This window comes from Rattus norvegicus, chromosome 9, assembly GCF_036323735.1.
Source record: "Rattus norvegicus strain BN/NHsdMcwi chromosome 9, GRCr8, whole genome shotgun sequence".
NCBI classification, from domain to species: Eukaryota; Metazoa; Chordata; class Mammalia; order Rodentia; family Muridae; genus Rattus; species Rattus norvegicus.
Window position 1 is genome coordinate 54,153,501 of NC_086027.1, and position 27,348 is coordinate 54,180,848.

General features: G+C 37.3%; 1 protein-coding gene across 14 annotated transcripts in view; it reads left to right on the forward strand.

Annotated features, from left to right (window-relative positions):
• The window catches only part of Gulp1 (GULP PTB domain containing engulfment adaptor 1), a 276,236-nt gene that overhangs the window by 38,678 nt on the left and 210,210 nt on the right, over window positions 1–27,348 (forward strand). For 3 of the 14 annotated variants that reach the window (XM_039083451.2, XM_063267053.1, XM_039083457.2), the window contains exon 2: window positions 1,086–1,177. The exons of the other annotated variants lie outside the window; for them this stretch is intronic. The gene's annotated coding sequence lies outside the window, so the exon portion shown is untranslated. The remainder of the gene's footprint in view (window positions 1–1,085; window positions 1,178–27,348) is intronic. 14 annotated transcript variants of the gene reach the window in all.

Sequence of the window (27,348 nt, forward strand, 5' to 3'; positions counted from 1 at the left end):
AACATGTCACTGGATGAAAAAGGAAGGTAAGTCTGCATCTGGAGTATGTAGAATTCAGTTCCTAGAGTTAGGCTAGTTTTAGTTTCACAAGTGTGATATTACTCAGTCTACTAGTTTCTTCTCTCAGCCTGGTTCTCACTCTTTCTTTTCAAGATAATGACAGTAGGTAGACAGGTATCAAGAGCGACTGAGATTTTGTTGTGTGGAACTGGGGATGGGCATGAAAGAGCCTTCTTTCCTAATACAGTTCTAGAGTTTTCTTTGTTTTCCTTATGTTACCTGATGGCTACTACTATAAATATATTAGTCCTAATAGATTCTCCACCATCTTAATTTCTCAGTTTTCACAAGTAAAACATAAATCTGGCCTTTTCCCTTGTTTTGTTTTATCTTTTCCTTTAATTGCATCGGCTTCAGGCAGTCTGAGAAGATCAGAGATGCGACACTGTTCTGATTGTCATGCATAATGAGTGAGTAGATGTCATGCAGAGTTTAAAAAATAGAGTCCTAATAAAGTCTCTTCTTCACCTAACTTGTCTTTACTGAACTCCTTGCTCAGGGCATGAAGTGTTCTGTGACAGGCCTTGGTTGATTTATTCATGGTGAAAACAAGTAGATAGGGTGGATAGTAAAATATTTAGTAATCTCTTGCGTTTTGTAGTATAGCATATGTATTTTATCTTTTTTATTCAGTTTGCAAAACAAAATCAGAGACAACTATGCTTTACATCAAAGATCATGAATTCTTATCTTTTCTCCTACTCAAAGCCAGAGGAGCTGTTCTTAAGGAAGTATTGTTTCTACATCATCTTTAAAACCATATTCAAAAGGAAACTGCCATTCTATCTACACTGAATCATTCAATACATTATATTTACATGCCAGATATGTGCTAGGTCCTATGTCAAATTTTAAAGAGAAAAAACAAGAAGACAAAAGTCATTGCCCTCCGTGTGTTAACATTTTAATATGGAAGAAATGGGAGAAAAAAATAATAAGAAGTCAGACAGGGATGCCTGTGATGGGAAAGAACATATTAGCCAAGAGGACTGCATTATACATTATACTTAAATTTTCACTTTCAGATCTGCCCACCAGTCTTGCACAGCCTGGTTTCTTTCCTGGAAGGCAAAGCAGTGATCTTTGTCCTAAGAGGTCTCCTGGAAAGAGATCTAAGGTAGGAATAAATGTGAGTTTCAGCTCCTTTCTTTAGTCAGTACTTTGGCTCCTGACTGCCCTCTTACAGTTTCCAAGCATTTTTCTCAAGGCAGCCCACAGGCTTTCTGTGATGTCACCAGATCTGTCAAAATGGGCCAGGAGTGTCAGTGATGCCTGGAGGAAGTGCTGCTCTCGCCTCTACCGTCCACCCTCATAACCATCTTCCTAGGTAGCTCTTCCTTTTGTTTTTGAAGCATAATTTAGTCTGAAGATTCCTCAATTATTTGGTCTCAAAATCTCATAGTTCAGTCAGCCCATCTAAATGAGTTCATTTACCATCTGTCTGTCCTAAAACAGAATGCCCACCACATCCTTGAGAGTAGTTTTCAAATCTATTTGTAGAATGCCAGCAGCTCATTAGCTGGGATGGTAGGTAGCCCTTTGCATTTCTTTTGTCCAACCAAAACAAAAACCCTCCACTTTCTGGTCATTTTACTGTAAGGATTTGTAAACACTCTTGTGGTTTAGTGGCTTTCAAAGTTTATTGTATGCAGGGGTTACTTAGAGGGTTATGGTGAGTGCTGTAGGACTCACTTATCCCAGAAAGATTTTTTCTGGTTCAGCGATGGATTCCAACAATGTATAAAATTGCATCTCTGTCTCTGTCTCTGTCTCTGTCTCTGTCTCTCTCTCTCTCTCTCTTTCTCTGTCTCTCTGTCTCTCTCTGTCTCTGTCTCTCTCTGTTCCTGTTTCTCTCTCTCTCTCTCTCTCTCTCTCTCTCTCTCTGTCAGAGATCAGCCTCCATTGTTGCTCCTCAAGAGCTTTCTACCTTGTTTCTTGAGATAATCCTGGGGCTTGTCAATTAATCTAGGTTGGATGGCTAGCAAACACCAGAGATTTCCATGTCTTGGCTTTCCGATTGATGGGGTTACAATAATATAGCACCATGCTCCATCTGGAAATCATACTCAGGTCCTCATGGTTGTTCAGGGAGCACTTGTAATAAATATTTTAACAAACCTGTCACATCATTAATGAATAGAAAATTTAATGATAGTTTATTACAAACTCGTGTCATGGAAAAGTCAGTTATAAAGTAGTTTGTGTAGCTAGATATGGTGACCATGCCTTTAATATGGCACTCAGGAGGAGAAGATAGGCAGATCTCTTTGAGTTCAATAACAGTTTGGTTACACAGGGAATTCCAGGCCAGGCAGAGCTGTACAGTGAAACTCTGTCTCAAAAACAAAAACATAGCAACAGCAACATCAAAACCTTATGTAGTACAATTTCACTTTTGAAATGCATCAAGCTTAGAGTATTTATGCACTATGTTAATGAATTTTGAAATTTAGGTAACCAATCCTTCAGTTCTGTCATGTGGGAACATTACAGAAGATGGTGGGGAGGAGGTAGTGGGGAGACTATGTAGCCAAAAGGATTGGCGTTATGATAAGTGATTGGGAGAAGCCAGAGTAAAGGAGTTGGAAGTCTAGGTACTCCAGTGAGTAACATTTTTGGGGAAAGATGCCAAGAGGCTAATTGGTTTAGAAGGAGACAGGATTAGTTTTCTTTGTATTTTTTTCTAATTCAGAGGAGGCAGTAATTCAGTTTAGCATCTTTTAAATGTAAACTCTACCTTTTAAAATCAATCGGAAGAACCTGCCTTCAACTGAGAAAAAATCTATAAGATGACGCTTTCGTCTTTAGTCTCTGTTAAAAGCAGACTGAACTCCACTGGGGTTGGAGGAAGGTTTGTGTGTTGGAAGCCAACATCATTTTTTAAATGTCTATTTTCCTCTTGCTTGAATTTAAATGACAGTATGGCCACTGTCTTGTGTTGGGGATTTCCTCTCAATCTTAGGAGCAACAGTTTGAAACCAGATGATTCTTAGAGAACTCTTCTGAGGAGTCCAGCTGCTACTCAGCTGTGATCACTCATTGTTCTAAAATAAGCAGCTTAGGCTTAACTAGCCACACTTTGGACTGTCCCTATACAAAGCTGTTTCTGTCCCACATAGACTGGGGACTCCCTGTGTTCCAGACTCAGCTGAAGGGTCTGCTGAATTAATCACAGGATGCTTAGATCACACTCTCTAAAGACTTGGCAATTTCTATAGTGACTTCACCCTAACACTGAACTCTGCCCTTTTTAAATGTGCCCTTGATGGCTAGGAATTAGAGAGCAGTCTAGTCCTAGGAGGACAGTGTAGAAAGAATATTCTTAAAAGATTATTGAGAAGAAATGGGCATTCACTTGTCCTCTTGCCTATTGCAATGGATTTAGCAGTTGATTTGCAGTTAGTATTTTAAGCACTGTAGAACTCTGTATGCACAGAAATCAGTGTTTTGCATTGACTATTTCATTGTCTCTATAACATCCTGGACAACTGTAGCTTGTCTTATTTGGAGGAAATGAAGAGCCTATTAAGTTAGAAGTGGCTAGTAATTTAGGACAAAGTGACTTCAACTCAGGTTGTACACTGAAGTTACCTAAAAAGCCTTTATGAAATATAGATACCTGGATCTATGTCATATAAATTAGATAAGAATTTGGGGCCTGGAGAGATTGTCCAGTGGTTAGAGCACTGACTTCTTTCAAAGGTCCTGAGTTAAATTCCCAGCAAATTTCCCAGCAATCACATAGTGGCACACAACCATCTGTAATGAGACCTGTCACCCTTCTTCTGGTATGTCTGAAGACAGTTACAGTGTAGTGCAGAACATAAAATTAAAAAAAAAAATGGGGAGTGAATAATGAGAGAAATGTGGAACTGGTTACGGATCTTGATCTAGATGTAGGGATCTAGATCCTGGATCTAGAACCCTGAAGCCCTGACAGGCTACATCTAAACATGGATTTATGAAAGATTCCTCAGGAAAAGACTGGTACTGGTTTTTCAACTTTTCTGTAATTTTAAAGATAGACCAAGAATAAAAAAAAGTTCAAAGGGAAGAGGATGAAGATTATATTTAGCCTACAAAGATCAAAACCTTTATAGAAGTTTATCAAGAAATAAATTTATTAAAAAGAAAGTTGTTAAGAGTGAAATAACAGTGAATTAGATAGTGCTTTGACATACAGGAGGAAGTGAAGGATGCTAATTGGTGGAATTAGAGATCAATAAAACCAAGTAACTAAAGCATTCTTAGCACAGAGAAAGACAGTCCTTCTCAGGAAAGTTGCTAGTAAAAAAAAAAAGAATTTCAAAAGGAAGAAGGAAGAGGGGTTTGACTTTAATGAAGATTGTATTTAATATACCTAAGTACATACATATTTAAAATATAACTTCAAAATCAAGTTTGAAAACTAGTGCCAGGCTAGCAGGTAATGAAAGAGTTTTTTTATTTCTGGAAGAGAGAGCAGAGTTGAATGGAAGTCAGTCTTTGCTGGTGTAGTGATTGTAAAAAGGCTTAGACACATCCTTCTGTTCCAGATTTTGGGATATTGAGACTGTCTGCAGATTGGTTTTAACCATACCTGCAAAAGGCCTTCCTCTGCTACATATGCAGTTGGAGCCATGGGTCAGTCCATGTGTAGTCTTTGGATAGCAGTTTAGTCCCTGGAAGCATTGTTTTTCTTATGGGGTTGCAAGACCCTTTAGCTCTTTTAATTCTTTCTCTAACTCCTCAAATGGGGGTCCCGTTCTCAGTTCAGTGGTTTGCTGCTACCATTCGCCTCTGTACTTGACATGCTCTGGCTGAGCCTCTCAGGAGACATCTATATCTGGTTCCTGTCAGCAAGCACTTCTTGGTTTTATCTATCTTATCTAGTTTTGATGGCTGTATGTGGGCCACATGTGAGGCAGGCTCTGAATGGCCATTGTTTTAGTCTCTGCTCCAAACTTGGCCTCCATATAGCCTCCTACAGATATTTTTGTTCCCCCTTTTAAGAAGGAGTGAAGCATTTGCACTTTGGTCATCCTTCTTCTTGAGCTTCACGTGGTCTGTGTATTGTATCTTGGGTGATTTGAGCTTTCGGGCTAATATCCACTTATCAGTGAGTGCATACCATGTGTGTTTTTCTGTGATTAGGTTACCTTACTCAGGATATTTTCTAGTTCAAACCATTTGCCTATGAATTTTGTGAAGTCAATGTTTTTGATAGCTGAGTAGTACTCCATTGTGTAGATCTACCACATTTTCTGTATCCATTCCTCTGTTGAAGGGCATCTGAGTTCTCTCCAGCTAATGGCTATTATAAATAAGGCTGCCATGAACATAGTGGAGCATGTGTCTTTGTTGTATGTTGTAGTATCTTTTGGGTATATGCCCAAGAGAGGTATAGTTGGGTCCTCAGGTAGTGCAATGTCTAATTTTGTGAGGAGCTTCCAGACTGATTTCCAGAGTGGTTGTACCAGTCTGCAATCCCACCAACAATGGAGGAGTGTTCCTCTTTCTCCACATCCTCGCCAGCATCTGCTGTCACCTGAGTTTTTGATCTTAGCCATTCTGACTGGTGTGAGGTGGAATCTCAGGGTTGTTTTGATTTGCATTTTGTCTGGTGTTAGCTTGTTTTGCTGTCTCTGGCAGTGACTTGAGCCTCCTGTAGAGCTGTGTGTCAGTACTCCTCTAGACCTGTTTTCTTTCAGTTGGATCTGGGAACGGAACTCTGCTGTCAGGTGTATAGGCGCTCCTTGGCGACTGACTTTTAGCTCTTGACTCAGGCAGAAACCTGAAGGATCCTTCCCCTGACTGCTCCTAGGTCCCTGTGCCCAGGGGGCACAGATGGCACTAGGTGATTTTCTCTTGGGTCAGGAATGTGGTAGAGAGTAGTCTCCTCTGAGTTCTCAGGGGTGTCCGCACTTCTGAGGGTCCATCTCTCTCTCCCATGGGATTTGACTACACAAAGCTGTGTGACCGGTTCAGTTCAGTTCTGGGTGCACGCCAGACCCAGGAGGTTCCTGCTCCTGAGTGCTCCTATATTCCTGTACCCAGAGGCACTATGCAGTTTCCCCTTGGGCCAGGGATGTGGGAGAGGTGGGTAGAAGTGTCAGACTGTTCTGTGGTCTCAGGATTGTCCAAACTTCTGGGTGTTCAGCTTTCTCCCGAACGGGATTTGGGTGCAGGGTGCTGCTGTTGGATCAGTTTGACCTTTTTTTTTTTTTTTTTTTTAAAAAAAAAAAAAAACAAAAAAACAAACCTTTTTGTCCTCTGCCCCTTCATCCTTCAGGTAGGATGCTATGAATAATTTCATGAAAGATCTTTTCAAATTATGTGTGTTTGGATTGTGTACATTTCTTTGAGGTTCCTGTGTCCTCCTGGGTATGTCACATTTTGCTGATTTTTCCTTTTGTATATTTATGTTATGAAACAGTAAGTAAAATGCTTTCAGTAGCTAAGTATATCACATTCTATTTTACTTATTAAATGCTTTAAAATGAAAGAAATAAAACTAAGACTCTACTTTGGACCTTATCTTCTAGTGACAACAATATCGTTGGAGGCTGAATTGTATTTAAGGTTAATATGTAGGAAAAAAATTTAGATGCTTCAACCCATCACAGAGCAGGTTTTTCAATAAATTTTAGTTGTATGAAATTAAAGGCCATTGTCGTCTCTTCCAGGAAGACTCTGATTATATTATTTTAAGGAGTAACCATTAGCATGTCAAGAGCTTGTGGATTTAGGTATGGGTTTATTTCTTCATAAATTAATAATGTTATTGACTTCTAATTTTTAAGAATGTGAACATGTCATGTTAGGATGTGATCTTTAGATATGCAGGCAATAGATAATCCTCTAACCTCCTTATGAAGCTTATATGAAATTTAGAGGCTGGGATTTAGATTCTGAAATGCGTAATTAGGAGACTCACTGTTCATTTCTAATCAGAATTGTCTTTGTTTTGCTCGTTGTGCTCTTAACTTTAAGAAGAAAGGAACAGGACACAAAAGCAAAAATAATCAAGCTCAATTAGGTAAAGATAAAACACTTCTTTATTTTACATAGTTGTCAGTGGAAGACATATAGATAGCCAAATTTAAATAAAGAAATTCTGATCATCATAGAAATGCAAACAAAGCCACTGTGGCCCTATTAATTCACAACATTGAGAATAAAGTATTCTCTTTAAAAAAAAAAGGCACTAAGTGCTGGTGGTATAGGAAAAAAGGAAGATTGCATAGCATCCTGGTTCTGAGTGAACCTGCTATGGAAAAGAATGTTAAAATTAAACCTTCATAATCGAGTCATCCCACTATTGGGTATATATCCAAAGGGAATGAGGTTAGTATGTTAAAGAAATATTTTGAGTCCCATAATTATGGTAACAATCTAAATGTGCATGTACTATAGACTATTCATCCATAAAAACATTGTGTTAAGTGAAATAATGCAAGCACAAAATGACGAGTGCCACATGATCTCACTGTAAATAGTTCATTTACTAAAAGTTGAGAGTGTAGTATTTATTAGGGGCCAGAAGCAGTGATGGGGAAAGGAAAGTTTGGAAAAGTTTAGTCAATGGGAATTATGCTAACACTTGATAGCAGGAAGGAACTGTGATGCACTTCGATCTGGATACCAATTCTTAAAACATAGAGCCAAATGCATGTATGTAACAATAAACTATAAGAAACTGTTTCTGTAAAATCTTCACCATAAAGAAATGATGTTTGGAGAGATATGTATTCAACCTGATTGCAGGATTATCCCATATAAATGCACATTGAAATATCATGTAGTATGTACTATATGTCTAATTTACGGTTTTATGGATCATTAGCCAAAAAAAACCCTGTTTTAATTAACTAAAAGAGAAGTAATGCCCTGAAATGTCTCGAAGTTTTCTTTCTGAAAGTTTCTCGGTTGGAAGTCAAGGAGAAGCCTTGTTTCACTGTGGGGGTTGCAAACAAATAATTGTAGCACTTTCCCCCTCTGTCTGTATTCCTTCCCCAAAGGGCCCATTTAGCTATATTAGCGACTCATTCATTGAGCAACACATATTTTAAGGTATATCACACACTGTTCTAGATGCAAACAACAGCGGTGTGTACGACTGAAAAGATCCTTGCTCTCCATAGAGCCCATGTTTTAGGCAAATTAGCTTAAAAATAAACAAAGAAACCAAACAAGTGAACAGTGACTTTGAGTAAATAGAGCAGCATGATCGATGATGAAGGATGTGGTTGGTGTGTGGGGATGGACAGTCAAGGACATAGTGGTCTGTGAAGCAATATTTGGGATCTGTGGGTAAAGCAGGAGCCAGCTTTGGATTAAGTTTATAGTGCACAGTTCAAGTCAGAGGGTTGCTCAGAGGCATAAGCTGTGAACATTAGCGAACCATAGATAATCAGGGCTTGGGGGAGAGAGAGCAGCCAGAGATGGGCGAGAGTCTGGTGGCCTCAGACTTGGCATCAGCGGCAGAGACTGTCCCTTCACAGAATGTGCAGACTCTGAGTTCATGAGAGTTTTCTACCACGCTCATACTCTGGCTGTCTTTGATATTTTAAAATCTCCTTTCAATATTTCTGTTTAGCTTCATGTTTTGTAGAAATCCTTCTTTGTCAGTGCTTCTCTAGAATAACAGTCCACTGCCTTTGCTTCTTATTCATTGATGATGTCCTTATACCACTGTTTCCATCAAATGAGCAACAAGAAAGAGACACCATAAGCTCCATTTTGCCTAATGGGGGCAGTAGTGGCAGAATTCCCCATGTAGGGGCTGGTGTCCAGTGACTGCTTTGAAGTAACCTTTGCTGAGTGAGTGTTCCTGATGAAAGCGGCAATGTGGTCATGGAATCAGTGTTGTTCTTCGGCACGTTTTCTGACTGCAGAGCCTCGTATGTTGACTACCTTGGGTTTTCCGTGAATGTACTATCTTCTGTAAATATCTTTTTACTTAAAGTAACTAGGATGCATTTCTACTGTTTGTACTGAGAACTCTGTGTCAAGAACCTAATCTTAAAAGTAAACTTACTGCTCACAGCTGCGAAGCACAGACTCTAATGGAGTCATTCCAGTTCCAATGTCTTGGGTTATTTATTGGTCCATGTAGTAAATGTTGTGTAATTCAAAACGATGTTTTTATTTATTTTTTTCCAAAACTAATATTTGTAAGTTTCCTACTTTATCAAAGCTTTCTTCTCAGTATCCACAGGAGGACACTAATTACTCAGTCATACCTTGTATGCTTTTTTTGCCTTCTTTAACTCAAGGAACATGCTGTTGTATGAAGATGCTAGTTTTTAGATGTCACTGAAGGGGTGTGCTTCCTTGCTTACTAAGGAATTACTCATCAGGAAGAAGGACACATTTAATTACTAATCATTTTCATTTCCAGAGAACACTTTGGTGTCTGTTTGATAGTCATTATATAACCAGCCTTTTATGAAACTTACCATTTTGAATCTAAGGCAAAAAGCTCATAAAATTTAAGTGCTTTTAAATAGCTTTACAAAAATAAAATGACAGTAATTATCCCTGCCCCTATTTGTCCAGTGCTTATAGCAGGTTGATCTTGGAAGGGCTGTTACACATGTAGGTGCTTCTCTGAAAGGCTTTATTTCCCATTTCTCCATCTAGCACTATACACTATGTTGAAGTTCTGAACTTTTTTTTTTAACTTCCGGCAATTTTATTTCCTGGAAACTCTTTCTAGAGGTTGAACTGGACATGTTTTCTTTCTTCATTGACATGTCAGTTAGGTGGAGCGTTTTCACCACGACTGCTAGAGAAGAAAGTCTATCCTCTAATGCTTATGAAAGTGAAAATGTCTCCTGGACATACTTAGTTTGCTTTGCCTGATAGAGACAAATGGGGAAACAGGTGATTGATGAAACACCCTGTTTTTCTTATTTAAAGGCCTTATGACCTATGATGTTAGGATGTATAAAAGAACAACTTATTTAGAATATTGATTTTAAAACAGATTCTAGACTTTGAGTGTCTTCCTGAGCTACCATTAGGGTGGTGTGGAACTTTGGGTTGTCAGTGGAGTCTTAGAAGTCTGCTGTGCTACCTGTGCTCGCTCAATCTTTTGGTGACATATTTGTGAACATTTACATGTTCCCACTCCTGAATGCTTCCCATGTCTTAGTAGGGTGGAAACAATGCTTTGAAGAGGAATTCTCATCCTGAAGTATTTTCTGTGATTGTGTTTGCCTTTCTTTTATCTAATGACATAACGAACATTTTAAATGATGTTACTCAATATTTTAACCTGTAATTGTCTCTTTCTAGACTCATCAGGGACATTTAAAGATGTAGTTAATCTTAAAATAGTTATGGGGATTTTTGAGGAGAATGTGCTGGTTATTCTGTCAATCTGTCTGTAGGGTTTTTGCATAATAAAAACTTAAAAAGAAAATATTACATGCTAGACCGATATGAGTCTTCAGAAAACTTCCATGCCCATATTAGTGAAGTTGAAGTGAAAGTCTCATACACAGAACTGTTACTAGTGAATGAATGCTTCTATGCTCCAGTGTGCCCCATTGAACATAAATGAAAAAGTATTTGCTTCAAGTGTCACTCACTATTGGTTATCAAAAGAAACATATGTTATGTGCAGTTCATGAAATGCTTTTACAAAGTTGATCTAGGAAATAATGGGTCATAATTAAACATTAGCTTAGGGCAAGACTTCTTTATTTTCTGTAGTAGTGAACTGAATAATGACTTTAATTGAATATAAATTTTAACTATTGTGTAATCAGAGACGCTCACAATAGTATATGATACCAGTTCTCCAGGTTAGACTCTTTAAAATTAAATTCAACATTTCTGAACAAAGAAGATCAGGCTAGCTTCTTGGAGAGTCTCTGAAAATACATATTTTCTATAGTCACCTTCATTGTGATTATTAATAACATAACGATTTGAATATTTGTTTACTTGCTATAGCACAGTAAGTGTGCAAAGTTATAGCACAGATGATCATGTAGTTTCTCCTAACTAAAAGGGGTACTTTTATTCTTGATGTATGGAAGATACCACTACCTAAAGACTATATATGGACTGACCCTGGACTCTGACCTCATAGGTAGCAATGAATATCCTAGTAAGAGCACCATTGGAAGGGGAAGCCCTGGGTCCTGCTAAGACTGAACCCCCAGTGAACTAGATTGTTGGGGGGAGGGCGGCAATGGGGGGAGGATGGGGAGGGGAACACCCATAAGGAAGGGGAGGGGGGAGGGGGATGTTTGCCCGGAAACCGGGAAAGGGAATAACACTCGAAATGTATATAAGAAATACTCAAGTTAATAAAAAAAAAAAAGAAAACAAGCATATATATGAGCAATGGTATAACTAAAGATAGAGATTTCTTCTGTGTCCCTAAAGTTTATGGTTGTCCTAGACCATACCAATTTTTTGCTATAATTAAAATATAAGCTATTCTAAACTCTATTGTTTTCTCTGTGCTCTTTAACTTGTTTGCATGAGTGGAATAAATATGATATTTTTCTAAACTATCTCAAAAAATATATATTTGTTTAGTTCTATTCCCAATTTTTGATTGGGCTGCTTGTTTTTTGGTGGTTAGTTTCTTGAGTGCTTTATATATTTTGGATATTAGCACTCTATCAGATGTAGGGTTAATGAAGGTATTTTGCCAATCTGTAGGTTGCTAATTTGTCCTATTCAGTATGTCTTTTGCCTTACAGAATCTTTTCATGAGGTCCTACTTATCAATTCTTGATTTTAGAGTATGAGCCATTGGAGTTCTGTTTAGAAAATTTCCCCCTGTGCCAATGAGTTCAAGGCTCTTTCCTACTTTCTCTTTTATTAGATTCAGTGTATCTGCTTTTATGTTGAGTTTCTTGATCCACTTGGACTTGAGCTTCTTGCAAAGTGACAAATAGGGATCTATTTTTAATTTTCTACATACAGACGGCCAGTTAGGCCACCACCATTTATTGGAGATATTTTCTTTTTTCCATTGTTTATTTTTGGCTTCTTTGTCAAAGATCAAATGTACATAAGCATGTGGTTTCAATTCTGGGTCTTCAGTTCTGTTCCATTGATCAATGTGTCTGTCATTGTACTAATACCATGAAGTTTTTATCACTATAGTCTGTAGTAGAGCTGGAGGTCAGGGATGATGATTCCCCCAGAATTTCTTTTATTGTTAAGAATTGTTTTTTCTATTCTGGATTTTTTGGCTTGTCCAGATGAATTTGAGAATTGCTCTTTCCATGTCTTTGAAGAATTGTGTTGGGATTTTGATGGGGACTGCACTGAATTTGTAGATTGCCTTTGGTAGGATGGCCATTTTTACTTTGTTCATTTTGCCAATCTATGAGCATGGGAGATCGGTCTATTTTCTAAGGTCTTCTTCTATTTCTTTCTTGAGAGACTTGAAGTTCTTGTCATACAAATCTTTCACTTGTTTGCTTAGAGTTCCCCCAAGGTATTTCATATTATTTGTGGCTATTGTGAAGGGAGTTGTTTCCCTAATTTCTTTCTCAGCCTGTTTATTATTTGTATAAAGGAAGAGTACTGATATATTTGAGTTATTTTTATATCCAGACACTTTCCTGAAGTTGCTTATAAGCTGTAGAAGTTGTCTGGTAGAATTTCTGGTTTATGTATACTATCACATCGTCTGCAGATAGTGATGTCTTTACTTCTTTGCCTTTTTATATCCTCTTGATCTCCATTTTTTGTCTTACTGTTCTAGCCAGAACTTTGAGTACTATATTGAACAGATATGGGGAGAGTAGGTATCTTTGTCTTGTCCCTGGTTTTAGTGGAATTGCTCCATTTAATTTGATATTGACTGTTGGTTTGTAGTAAACTGCTTTTATTATGTTTAGGTATGGGCCTTGAATTACTGATCTCTCCAATACTTTTAACATGAGAGGGTGTTGTATTTTGTCAAATGCTTTTTCTTCATCTAAAGAGATGATCATGTGATTTTTTCCTTTAGTTTATTTATATAGTGGATTACATTAATGGATTTTCATATGTTGAACCAACAGAGGAATCTTGAATGGCTGAGAAGCACTTAGAAATGTCTAAAGTCCTTAGTGATCAGTGAAATGCAAAGCAAAACGACCCTAAAATTCCACCTTACATCAATCAGAATGGCCAAGATCAAAACCTCAGGTAACAGCACATGTTGGTGAGGATGTGAAGAAACAGGAACACTCCTCCATTGTTGGTGGGATTGCAAACTGGTACAACCATTCTGGAAATCAGTCTGGAGGTTCCTCAGAAAATTGGAAATAGTTCTACCTGAAGATGCAGCTATTCTATTCTTGGGCATATACCCAAAAGATTCCCCATCATGCCATGTGAGCACATGTTCCACGATGTTCATAGTGGCCTCGTTTGTCATAGCTAGAAGCTGAAGACACCGCAGATGTCCCATAATAGAAGAATGGATAGAGAAAACGTGTTTCATTTACACAATGGAATACTACTCCGCTGTTAAGAACAAGGACATCCTGAGTTTTTTAAGCAAATGAATAGAACTAGAAACTATCATCCTGAGTGAGGTAACTCAGACACAAAAGGACATGCATGGCATGTACTCACTAATAAATGGATATTAACTAAAAATGTACAGAATTCCCAGGATACAATCCACAGAACTAAAAAAGATTAAGAAGCAGCAAAGTCCAAGTGAGGATGCCTCAATCTTTCTTAGAATGGAGAAGAAAGAAATCAAAGGGGGAGAGGGAGGGACCTGAGTAGGAAAGGGACAGGAAGGGGAAGAGGGGAATGTGACCAGGTATTGGGTGAGGGGAACAGGACTGAAGCCCTGAGGGCCAGCAGAAAGCCTGGAAATAGGCAACCTTGGGTAGTGGGAGGTGGGGGTCCCTCCAGAATGTATCAGAGACCTGGGAGTGAGACTCTCGGGAGTCAAAGGGAAGGACCTTAGATGAAATGCCCTACAATAGGGACAGGGAACTTGTACAGCCCACCTCTGGCAGAAAGTGAGGGATGGGGTTGCCATCCCACAGTCAAAACTCTGACCCATAATTTTTCTTGTCTGAAAGAACTTCAGGGATAAAAATGGAGACAAGTTTAAGGAAAAGGAGGTTAAGCAACAGGTCCAAAGTGGGATCCAGCTAAAGGGGAGGATCCAAGTTCTGACACTATCACTGAGGCTATAGAGTGCTCATAAAAAGGGACCTATTGTGAAGGCCCTCCGAAAGACCCAACAAAGAGCTTGAAGAATCAGATGCATATATTTACACTCAACCAATGGACAGAAGCTGCTGACCCCTCTGGATGAATTAGGGAAAAGCTAGAAGAAACTGAAGACAAAGACACCAAAAGTCTCAACTAACCTCACCTCCAAGATCTCTCAGACATTATGCCAACATCCACGCTGCATATACCAGCTGATATGAGACCCCCAACACGTATATATCAAAGGACTGCTAGGTCTGGGCTCAGTCAGAGAAGATGCACCTAACTCATGAGACTGGAGACCCCAGGGAGTGGGGAAGTTTGTTGGGGTGGGGGTCATGTGTAGGGGCATCCTTGTGGAGTTTGGTTTTAATAGATAGTTAAGATACTTTAATATAAACTCTGGTTTCTGGCTACCTCAATTCACATGTAATATATTTTTAAGCATACTTTAAGAAAGAAAAACTGTTTAATAGCTTAATGCCAGTGGAATTCTCCAAATATGTTAGTCAACTTTAATCTCCTTTTAGCTGATTTAGTATGGAAATATCTAATTATTATATTTCTGTTGTTTCTAAGTTATGTGACAACAAACACATTATAATTAGTTCTTCATTATCTACAATTTTCACATTTTAAATAACCTTTATGAGAGACTTTCACTGGTAAAAAGATAGCATGTGTTTCAATGAACCCTGAGTCTTCTTCCAAAGTACTTGCTGTCATGATATAAAACGTACACTATCTTTAGTGAAGAAAATGTGAGCCCAGAAGATTTTCTTTAAGATGTAATGATGATTAACAAGATTTAAGAGTGCCTAAGCAAGAATGGACTACATTATAATGGGCTCCAAGATACGCTGCTAGAAGCGGGTGTAATAACACATGCCTTCTTCCAAGAATGAAGGAGGTAGAGACAGATGTGATCTCTGTGAGTTCCAGGACTTCCATAGCTACATAGAACCTATCTCAGAAAAACACCCCCCCCCAAACAATACATGGCTATTATTAGTAGAACTCTGCAAGCTCTGTATCTCTGGAGAATGGAAGAAAAAACAAGTTTCAAAGAATAAAATATATGGAGAGTTGAACCCAGCCTATACATCACTAAATGTCCCAGATAGGACTATTCATGAAGAAACCTGGATTGAAGTATGCTTTTAGATTTAAGCAAAGAAGGTAACAAGGCTGATGTGATATACATACTTATAGAGTAACTAACCTTTTTATAAACATTTAATTATTGGTTTTAAAGTTTAAAAACATGCTATTGAAGAGAACCTTACAAATGAGAGCTTAATGTAACACAGAGAGAATGGGGACTTCTTTATAAGGAAACAGCATCCAGAGTGAATAGTGTAAAGGATGTATTTTGACTTTTTATTTTTATCGATATATTGATACAAATGCAGATTTTACTTGAAGTCAAAGACATTCTTAGATCATGAGTTCCATAGATAGAATTTTACTGATGTCCTTATGTACAGAATTCATTGTAGACCCTCCCAGGGTAGGCCTCAAAGGAAGAAATGACTCAGGTACACAATTTAGGTGCAATTTAGGGATAAATAATTTCTTCCAGATTTTAATGATTTCTTCCCAATGTTTTATAGCTTACTTGCACTTACCTCTTGTGACAAGAAAAGTAAATGAATACCTGACTAACTGTGGTTTTTATTAGAAGCAGGAATAGAAAATATAGGTTTAGAAGTAAGCTATTGAATAGGATGAAAAAACTTGAAGACTTTGTCTTAGAATTGTACTTTGACAGAGCTACACTAAAAGGTTGCATATAGATAGAGGGAAAATAAGCTTGAACTACCTTTGAATGACAAGATTCCTAACTTAAAGGGCCAGTAAATATCTTCAACAAATTATAGAAGAAAACTTACTTAGTTTAAAGAAACAGATGCCCATAAACATACAAGAAGCCCACAGAACTCCAAATAGATTGGACAAGACAAGAAATTCCTCCCATCACATAATAATCAAGACATCAAATGCACAAAACAAAGAAAGAATATTAAAAGCAGTAAGGGAAAAAGGTCAAGTAACATATAAAGGCAGAACTAGCAGAATTACATCAGAGTCCTCACCAGAGACTATGATCCTGGACAGATGACCTACAGACCTTAAGAGAACACAAATGCCAGCCAAGGTTACTATATTCAGCAAAACTCTCAGTTAACATAGATGGAGAAACCAAGATACTCCATGGCAAAGCAAATTTACACAATATCTTTCCAATAATCCAGCCCTATAAAGGATAATAGATGGAAAACACCAACACAGGGAGGGAAACTACACCATAGAAAAAGCAATAAAGTAATCTTTTTGCAAAAAACCCTAAAGAACATAATTCCACCAGTAATAACAAAAATAACAGGAAACAACAATCACTACTCCTTAATATCTCTTAACATCAATGGATTCAGTTACCCAGTAAAAAGACATAGACTAACGGACTGGATACATAAAGAGGGCCCAGCATTTTGCTGCTTACAGAAAACACACCTCAGTGACAAAGACAGAAACTACCTCAAAGTAAAAGGCTGGAAAACAACTTTCCAAGAAAATGGTCCCAAGAAACAAGGTGGAGTAGCCATTCTAATATCAAATAAAATAGACTTTCAACCGGAAGTTATTGCAAAAGATAAGGAAGGACACTTCATATTCATCAAAGGAAAAATCCACCAAGATGAACTCTCAATCCTGAATATCTATGCTCCAAGTGTAAGGGCACCTACATTCAAAAAAGAATACTTACTAAAGCTCAAATCACACATTACACCTCACACAATAATAGTGGTAGATTTCAATACCCCACTCTGATCAATGGACAGATCATGGAAATAGAAATTAAACAGAGACATAGAGAAACTAAGAGAAGTTATGAGCCAAATGGATTTAACAGATATTTATAGAACATTCCATCCTAAAACAAAAAGATATACCTTCTTCTCAGCTCCTCATGGTATTTTCTCCAAAATTGACCATATAATTGGTCGGAAAACAGGCCACAACAGATACAGGAAGATAGAAATAATCCCATGCATCCTATCAGATCACCATGAACTAAGGCTGGTCTTCAGTAACAATGAAAACGACAGAAAGACCACATACACATGGAAGCTGAACAATGCTCTACTCAATGATAACCTGGTCAAGGAAGAATAAAGAAAGAAATTAAAGACTTAGAATTTAAAGAAAATGAAGGCACAACATACCCAAAGTTATGGACAGAATGAAAGCTGTGCTAAGAGGAAAACTCATAGCGCTGAGTGCCTGCAGAAAGAAACTGGAGAGAGCATATATCAGCAGCTTGACAGCACACCTAAAAGCTCTAGAACAAAAAGAAGCAAATACACCCAGGAGGAGTAGAAGGCAGAAAATAATCAAACTCAGAGCTGAAATCAACCAAGTAGATACAAAAAGGACTATACAAAGAATTAACAAAACCAAGTAAGAAATACTCAAGTTAATAATAATAATAATAAAAAAGAATTAACAAAACCAGGAGCTGGTTCTTTGAGAAAATCAACAAGATAGATAAACCCTTAGCCGGACTAACCAGAGGTCACAGAGAGTGCGTCCAAATTAACAAAATCAGAAATGTAAAGGGAGACATAACAACAGAATCGAGGAAATTTAAAAAATCATTAGATTCTACTACAAAAACCAATATTCAACATAACTGAAAAAATCTGGATAAAATGGATAATTTTCTAGAGAGATACCAGGTACCAAAGTTAAATCAGGATCAGATAAACCATTTGAACAGTCCCATAACTCCTAAAGTAACAGAAGCAGTGGATTTGTCACAGGTAAATAATCTGAAGCAGACCATCTCAGGAAGATTACCCGCTAGCATTCAGTTTGTCTTATTATGGCTCAGTATCTGATCATGCTCCTCTCTCCTGCTCCCTGTCCTCTTTTCACCCTGTTCCTCCCCCCCCTCCCACCAGTGACTGCTTTCTTCTTCCAACCAATTAGGATTGAGGCATCTCATTTGGGCCTTTCTGCTTTTTAACCTTCTTGAGTTCTGTGGATTGTATCCTGGGTATTCTGTATTTTTTTTCTAATATCTACTTATTAGTGAGTACCTACCCGACATTATTATTAATAATATCTTGTGCTTACAAACAGGAGCCTAGCATGACTGCCCTCAGAAAGACCCAACAAGCAGGTGAAAGAGTCAGATACAGATATTTACACCAAACCAATGGATAGAAGTTGGTTTCCCCTGTGGTTGAATTAGGGAAAAGCTAGAAGAAAATAAGGAGGAGGGTGACCCTATTGGAAGATCAGCAGTCTGAACTAACCTGGACCCCCGAGTTTGCCCTGACACTGAGTCAGAAACCAGATATCATACATCAGCTGATATGAGGCCCCCAACACAGAGGATTGCTGGGTGTGGACTCAGTCAGACAAGGTGCCCCTGACCCTTAAGAGACTTGAGGCCCCAGGGAATGAGGAGGTCTGGTGGAGTGGTGGTGGCTGGGTAGAAACATTCTCTTGGAGGTGGAGAGAGGAGGTATGGGATGTGCAGTAGTCAGAGGGAGGAAGACAAAGACTGGAGTGTAAAATACGGTTAAAGTATAAAAAAAATCATAAATAAATATTTTCTGTAGCCATGCTTTGCAAAACAAAAGAAAAAATCACAGTGTCATATGACCTTCAAAGCATATGATATATACGTATTAAAATATTGTAATGAAATCCATTTCATATATTGAATATTTGAAAATACCCTAAGGAAATACATAAGGAAAAGGATAGAAATTTTTTAAAAAAATGTAGTAGTTCTGTGTACCAGTTGTTGCAACATGGTTAAGGCATTGTTCACCAAGAGTCATTTTTTTGACAGTGTTCTGACACCCGTCACATACATTAGCAGTGGTAGTAACAGATGTAAAAATAGAACTATATCTTAGATTATTAATGACATATAGTAGCAATTTCCAAGTATAAACAAATTTTCTAACAATTGAAAATTATTATGTGTGCTTTCAATAATATAAATTATCAAAACATTGTCTTATTTTTCTTGGATTTAAATATTCCAAATAATACTTCACCCATACAGTTTTTTTAGAGTAGCATGTTCTTGTTATAAATTCGTCATTTGATAAATTTAGTATGCTTTTTTAAAATCTATTTTACAATATTTCATTCTTTGCATTTATGTACAGCTCCTTCACAAACATAATTAACCTTGGCTACATATGTTGAGAGTTTCTAGCCATTTGGTAACTGTTTAATATTCTGAGACATTTTAAAGCTGTTCCTTAGAGTAGGTGCATTATTTCATAGTCTCAGAAGTGTGTACTGCTTCTAATTTATTCTTATTTTCACCAATGTTTATTAATATTTTCCTTGCTTATTTTAGCCACTCTGGTAGATGTACAATGGAATTTCTTTCTGTATTTGATTTTCTTTCTCTGACAGCTATTGATACTGAACATTTGTTTACCTGATTGTTGGTCACTTGCATATTGTTTTTTGGAGAAATGTGTTTCCTGACCTTTTGTCCAGTTTCTAAATGTTGTCTTGTTTCTTTGCTACTGAACTGCTCTCTCATCACATGTGAAACAATTGTGAATTTTAGGCCATTATGTGATTGTATTCACTTTTATGTAGTATATGGAAGGGGATTATATTTCTCTGAAGGTTGACAAAGTTTAACTTTCATGATAACACTTGACTATGTAAGTTAAAATTTTTATTGCTGTCCTTTTTATGAAATAAGTAAGAAATCATGGCCTATAATGGGAAAAGTACTCCAGTTTTCTTTGAAGAGGTTTACATAAAATATTGAAAATGAAATTTTATATGAATATAATGTGATATAGGGGTTCCTCTTCACTCTTTGTATACAAAATTTGAAAGAACTCAACCTTCTTCCCTGATCTGGAACCACTGTGGAAAATCAATGGACTTTTATGGAAATGTCTATTTCTGCTCTTTTACTTCTGCTTCGCTGAGGATAAATATGGAGAGCTTCAGAATATCATTCATCTATGCCTTAAATACTATTGTTTTGCAGAAAAAATTTAAATAGTTAGAAGCATTCTCATTATTAATTTTAATATTTTAGTAATTCTGTATTCTTATTTGTACATGTATTTTGGAATTTGCTCAGTGCTATTTTATAAAAAGACATACATGATATACATGATAGAGATAGCATTGCACATGTAGGCCTATTGAAAGATAATAACATTTTAATATAATAAATCTTTAAAACAAAAGCATAAGCTCCTTCTTTGTCAGATCTTTTATTTTTCAAATCTCTCTATATATTTTAATTTTCAGTGAACATATATTGCATTCTGCTTGGTGCTATCGTACAAATAATTGTTCCCCAATTTCGTTTTTAAATTTTACTGCTGCTGTATAAGAGACAAAGATTTTTCATGTTTATATTAGTTAATATGCTTAGTTATTTTCACAGGGTTTTTTCTTTGTTTCCCTTGCATTTTTAAAAATGCATCCATGTATACATGTATGCACACATGTGTAAAATGGGTACGTGTGTGTGTGCGTGTGTGTGTGTGTGTGTAAGTGTACATTCATGTATGTACACATGTATGGAGGCGGCAGGAAAACATTGTTGGTTGTTCTTAATCCTTCTGCCTGGTGTGATTCACTAAATACGTTAGATTCCAGGGGTCTGCCTACCTTTATCTCTCAAGACTTGCAAATACAAGTGTATGCCATTAAGTCTGTTGTTTTTCAATGTTAGTTTTGAGGATCAAACTCTAAACTTATTTTTCTATCTCCCCACACCTGAAATTTTGTTATGTGAGATCTTGTGATCTGTGAGTCAAGATATGAATAATTTTAATTATCCTGGATATTTTGCTTTTTAATCACTTATTTTAACTAATTTTGAATATTAGATTTTTTAATTTTATAGTCAAAGTTTGTTCATATTTAAATATAGCAATATTGTTACCACAATGCTGCCTTACATTGCGTATTTGAATTGGTTCACATTGTCCATTGTCCAGTGATGGAACCTACAAAGCAGATTATCCTCATTTTACAGTGGCCAGCAAATACCAATTGAATGCAACATCATTTCTATAAATGCAGTAGGAATTTTAAACATCAGAATCACACCTGAGCTATATCTATATCTTAGTTTCATAGTGAATTCAAGCCTCAAAGTGCTTCAAGTAGATTTATGCAAAAGGCGCTGCTTAGAAATCCAGTGGAGATTGGGAACTCTGGACTAGTAACTGTAGCCTGAAACAAAGAGCACTACTACAAAATGGGCTTAGCATACCTTGATTCTTTTACATAATGCATGGATTTGGCAATCAGCTTTTAGTCAAGTAAAGCATAGGAAAGACTATACCTTGATTTTAAAAAGGGGGTGGTGGCGGGAAGGCTAATTAGAAGTATTTTTCTAGTGAGGCAGCTGTGAATAGAAAGGTTAGTTTAATTAGAACAGAGTGGCAGGGTGAAATAGAATTCCAAGGCACAAAACATAAAAGACTGATGATGGCAGACCGGAGGAAAGAAAACATAATACTAGCCAATATGGCCACTTAAAAATATCACAAGCATGTTTGAGAATTGTTCATATTCCAAAGCCACAGTAGAAGAACCAAGCCTCAAAGTATCACCCTTCGATCCAACCCCCTGTGTTAAGAATTTCTTGCTACACTTTAGGAGTTAATACATTGTGTGGGTCTGTAACACACACCCCACATCTTCAATGTAATACAATGTGTCCAAACCATGTTTCATCCATGTGTACCCTGCAAGCCCCTACAACATGCACTCAGGAATAGCTTGCAGCCGAGGGTGCTCATAATAAATAAGGAAGAGGGGAGAGCAAGATATCCGAGAATGTGTTGTAATCTGCAGGACGAGATGACTGGTTTCACTCTGATCCTGTTTACACTAATTTGGATTCCCAAGAGCAAAACCTCAACGTACCACAGGCTCTGTCCTCTTCCTTCCTATTTTGGAATTCTTTGTCTATCTGTGTGATGTGCACGCATATATGAGCACTGTGTGTGTGTGTGTGTGTGTGTGTGTGTGTGTGTGTGTGTGTCTGTCTGTCTGTCTGTCTGTCTGTTGTCTGTGTGTGCATGCACACTCAGCTTTACTTTCTAAAGCAGGGTCACACAGAATTCAGGTCTCAGCATTTCAGATAGTCTAGTTAACTTGGTCGCTGTGTTTCTGTGTTCCCAGCTCTTGAGGACCAGAACTAGAGGCAGTCTACCCCGCCCATCCAATATTTAGTGGATGCTGGGAGCCCAAACTCTGTCTCATTTGCACTGCAAATAGTTTATATAACCTAACACATTTCACCAGTCTCTTTATTACATTTCTTAATGTGATAATAATTTCTTTGCATAATTCCTTTACTGATTTTTAGCAGTTTTTTTAAGATGTATCTCTGGCTGGCTTGGAATTTTCTTTGCAGGCTAAATTCATTTTGAAAGCTTAGAAATTCACCTGCTTTGTGCTGGTCTTAAAAACGCCAATCACTGTCCCTAGCTGATTTCAATATTAGATGAATATTTGTTTCATATCTACAATATTTCAATACTCCAAGGAACTTTTTTTGATATTCTGATTAAAAAGCAATTTGCAGGCCTTCAGTTTATCCCAGTGGATCAAGACACCTGCTGCTAAATCTGAGAACCTTAGTTAAATTCCTTGATCTAATAGGTAGAAGAAAAGAACTGAATCAACCCCACACTCACTGTCCTCTTATAGTTACATATACTGTTTGGTGCATGCACACAGGTGCACTGAAACATATACACACTCTCTCCATAAATGACCTCATGTAATAAGCAATCCAGCAAAGGCAGTTTGCCTCTAGTGCTAGCTACCTTTCTATTCCCATAGTTGTATGCCATCAACATTTTGAGTTTTTACTATTTGCCCTAGTCTCTTCTTTGGGTCTCAAATGTGATCACATAGCCATGTCTGTCACTAATGGTTAATTTTATGTATCAGCTTGACTGTTGTCAACATGTCCGTGCATTTGATCGAGCAATGTTCTGGGTAGAACTGTGTGGTTTCCTTGATTAGATGAACGTTGGTGGGCTGAGTAAAGCATATTTTTCTCTCCAGTGTCAGAGGTCCTCAGGCAATCAGTTGGAAACTTAGGCACTGCAGAAAAGCTAAATAAATGGGACCGCCTCTTGTCTGGCTCCTAGAACTGAAATATTGATATCTGCATACTCCACACGCAGACTGCGCTGTGTAGCTGACTACCTTTGAATGGCAATATTCTCCCATGGTTTTATTGCTGTTTAGGACCTTGAGTCAGATTGTCATGTCTCATGTGTTCCCAACTTTTTGCATATTATTCTTGGGAGTTACTGAGCTTCAAAATTATGTGAGTCTATTGTTTTGCACATCCCCTTTCTCTAATGATTTATTTATTTACATGCAGTGGTATTTCGCTTGCAGGTTTGTGGGCAAGTGCCTGATCCCCTGGAATTGGAGTTAGAGACAGTTGTGAGCTGCCACATGGGTGCTTGGGAATTGAACCTGCCTCCTCTGGAAGTGCAGCCAGTGCTCTTAACCTCTGAGCTATCTCTCCAGGCCCCGCCTCCCTTGTCTCAATACACATAAACACATTTTGTTGAGTTTATTGCTCTGGAGGACACTAATAGTGTCTCCCACTTGAAATACATCAAATTCATGTTTCAGTAAAATTACAACCCGATGTTGCAACATAACTATAATCTTCAATATCACTGCTGAGCAGCTGAAATAGGAAGACACCAAATACACAAATGTCACATTTTCAGAATAGTCTGTATTACTGTATTTATTTCCAAGGACATCACACAAGCTAGGGGTAAATAATTTGATAATTTTCATATGATAGTACTGATTTGGTGGTACCCACTGAGTATTTCTACTTTAAATTAAATCAGTTAAAAAAACTATTTTCCCCCTTGACATGAGACAGTTTTGTGCAAAACATGATACAATATTAGCCAGAGGAATTCAAGGGATAATGAATGTGTGGGAGTTCAAGGCCCAAGACACCTTTCTTGAGTTTTTACTGTGTGGCAAATGCTTTGCTAAGCTTTAACAAAGATTGTTTTTAGGAAAGGAATGAGACGTGATGAAAAAATTGCACCACACAATGGGAAATACGAAGTAAAAATGAATTCTGAAGTTTATGAATATTCGTTATGTACCACATAATAGTCTGTGTGCATCCATGTATAACTCTGTTCTTCCAACCCATGAGAACATTCTTTAAATTTCACAAATGCAGGAATGAAGCAGAGAGTAACTGAACAGTTTGAAGGACCATGTAGCAGCTCTTCATAGGGGACATTCTTTCTCCAGTGGCTTTGCATTTACCTCTGTCTAGTGCCAGTTTCTGTTTTTTTTTTCATTTTAGAACTGTTTAAAAATTATTTCTTTTCCTTTTACAGATTATAATTGCATCATTCCCCTGTCACTTTCATCCATTCAAACCCTCCATATGCCCTTTCCTGCTCTCTTTTAAATTCATTGCCTCTTTACACACATATATGTAATGTAGCAATGAGTAATTATTGCTACATTTATGTACATGTATGTATATCTATGTATGTTCTCATATTTCTAAATATACACATACGGCCTGCATATCTTTTCAGGACTGACAACTTGGTATTTGGTAACCAAATAATGTGCTGTTCTCTGGGGAAGACTGTTTATCCACCACCATTTTAATAAACCAGCATAAATCCCAACTGTATTCTAAATATGTTTTCTCATACTCACAGATTAGTATAGTCCTCTCTCTCATAAAGGAAATGAGAGAATAATTGAATGTGTCTCTCCCACACATTCATTATCCCTTGAATTCCTCTGGCTAATATTGAATCATGCTTTGCACAAAACTGTCTCATGTCAAGGGGGAAAATAGTTCTTTTCACAACAGACAAGGAGCATTACATAAAATCACAATCAATCAAAATGCAAACTTGTAGAACCCAGTACCAACTGATGCATACATGATACAACTTCTGCCCAAGAATATTATGAAAGAGGGATTGGAAAGATTCTGAGGAACAGAAGAATGTGAAGATTGCTGTGAGATCATGTCTATTAGGAGTATCAAAAGCTACAGTTATTTACCCTGATTACATAGAATAATTGCCTCTGGGCATCTCATTCCATAGTGTAGAAAAGAGAAATGCATATGCTGCGATTACCATCACTTGGAAGTTGAGGAACTGAAACCAAGATGCTTACTGACTTTTGTGTTGGACATTCCTTAGTATTAAAGCTGACGGTTTAAGCTGCCATGCTGAAAACTCCTAACACTTCAGAATGCAATAATAATAGCTAAAAACAGAATAACAAACACATCTGTTAGGTACATAAAATAGTGTCCGGCACTCTAATTTTTCCTAACATTGTTAATAAAAAATGAATTTCAAATATAGATAGCTAATTAGAAATTACCTGCATTGCTAAAAACATCTCCTAGTTCACTAGGAGATATAAAGACATATTGATATCTAAAAATAGGGGTTGGGGATTTAGCTCAGTGGTAGAACGCTTGCCTAGGAAGCGCAAGGCCCTGGGTTTGGTCCCAAGCTCCAAAATAAAGAACCAAAAAAATAATACAACATGTTCATATTTATATTAAATATGAAAAGGTACCATCAATGATGTCTATGTATTTTGAGCAAAAATTTCTATGCATTGAATATTTCAGAGAAATTTAAAAGCAATATTAAGATTATTTGCATAGAGTTTATTCTTTCATATCTATTGGAAAATGTATTTTATTTGTCTATGAGAAAGGGAAAATTAATGAGAGTTTGAAGCTGAATGGACACAGAGATTCAGTTCTCAATCAAAAGACTGCTGAAAGTTGTGTCAACAACAGCAAGGATATATTTAACGTCACTGGACTTAAAACAATTAAAATAATAAATATGTCCATATTTAACCACAATCAAACCTAAAATTGAGAAAGAACATGTTTTAGGCTCTAATAGTCCATTCAGTTTGTGAAAGTTAAAAGGATACAGAAGAGTCAACTTGACACAAAACTAACAATCATGATTGTAAGGAAGAAATGTTGATGGATAGCCCTTCCTGTGACTTTGTGACATTCACTAAAAAGCTGATGTAAAGGCCAATTAATGAAACAGAAGGAGAGTAGTTGGTTTTTAAAAACAAAACAGTGTACTGCTTGTACACTTCAATTAAAAGATCAATATTGAAAGGTATGTTTAACAGGTAACCATAAGAAATAGGACAAAATATTATTTGAAATGTACCCTTTGTGTTTTTATTTATGTAGGTAGAAGAATAATTTCTGTTCTTTTTTTTGTCTTATTGGATATTTTTAATTATTTTTTTTATTTTTAAAATTTTTTTATTAGATATATTTCTTTACGTCCATTTGAAATGTTATTAACCTTCCAGGTTTCCTGTCCATAAGCCGTCATTCCCTCCCCTCCCCTCCCATACTGGTATTCCCCCTATACATTCCCCTTATCCTCCCATATTCCCCTGCACTGGTGGTACAGCCTTGGCAGGACCAAGGGCTTCCCCTTCCACTGGTGCCCCAACAGGGCTATTCTTTGCTACATATGCAGTTGGAGCCCTGGGTCAGTCCATGTATAGTCTTTGGGTAGTGGTTTAGTCCCTGGAAGCTCTGGTTGGTTGGCATTGTTTTTATGGTGTTGTAAGCTCCTTCACCTCTTTCAATCCTTCCTCTAATTCCCCCCAAAGGGGTCCTATTCTCAGTTTGGTGGTTTGCTGCTAGCATTGACCTCTGAATTAGACATATTCTGGATGTGTCTCTCAGGAGAGATCTGCATCCAGTCCCTTTCCGCATGCATTTTTTAACTTCATCAATCTTATCTAGTTTTGCTGGCTTATCTATATATATATGGGCCACATGTGGGACAGACTCTGAGTGGCCTTTCCTTGAGTTGCTGCTCTAAACTTTGCTTCCATATTTCCTCCTTTAGATATTTTTTCCCCTTTTAAGAAGGAGTGGGAGCATCCTCATTTTGGTCATCCTTCTTCTTGAGCTTCCTGTGGTCTGTGGATTGCATCTTGGGTAATTGAAGCTTTCTGGCTAATATCCACTTATCAATG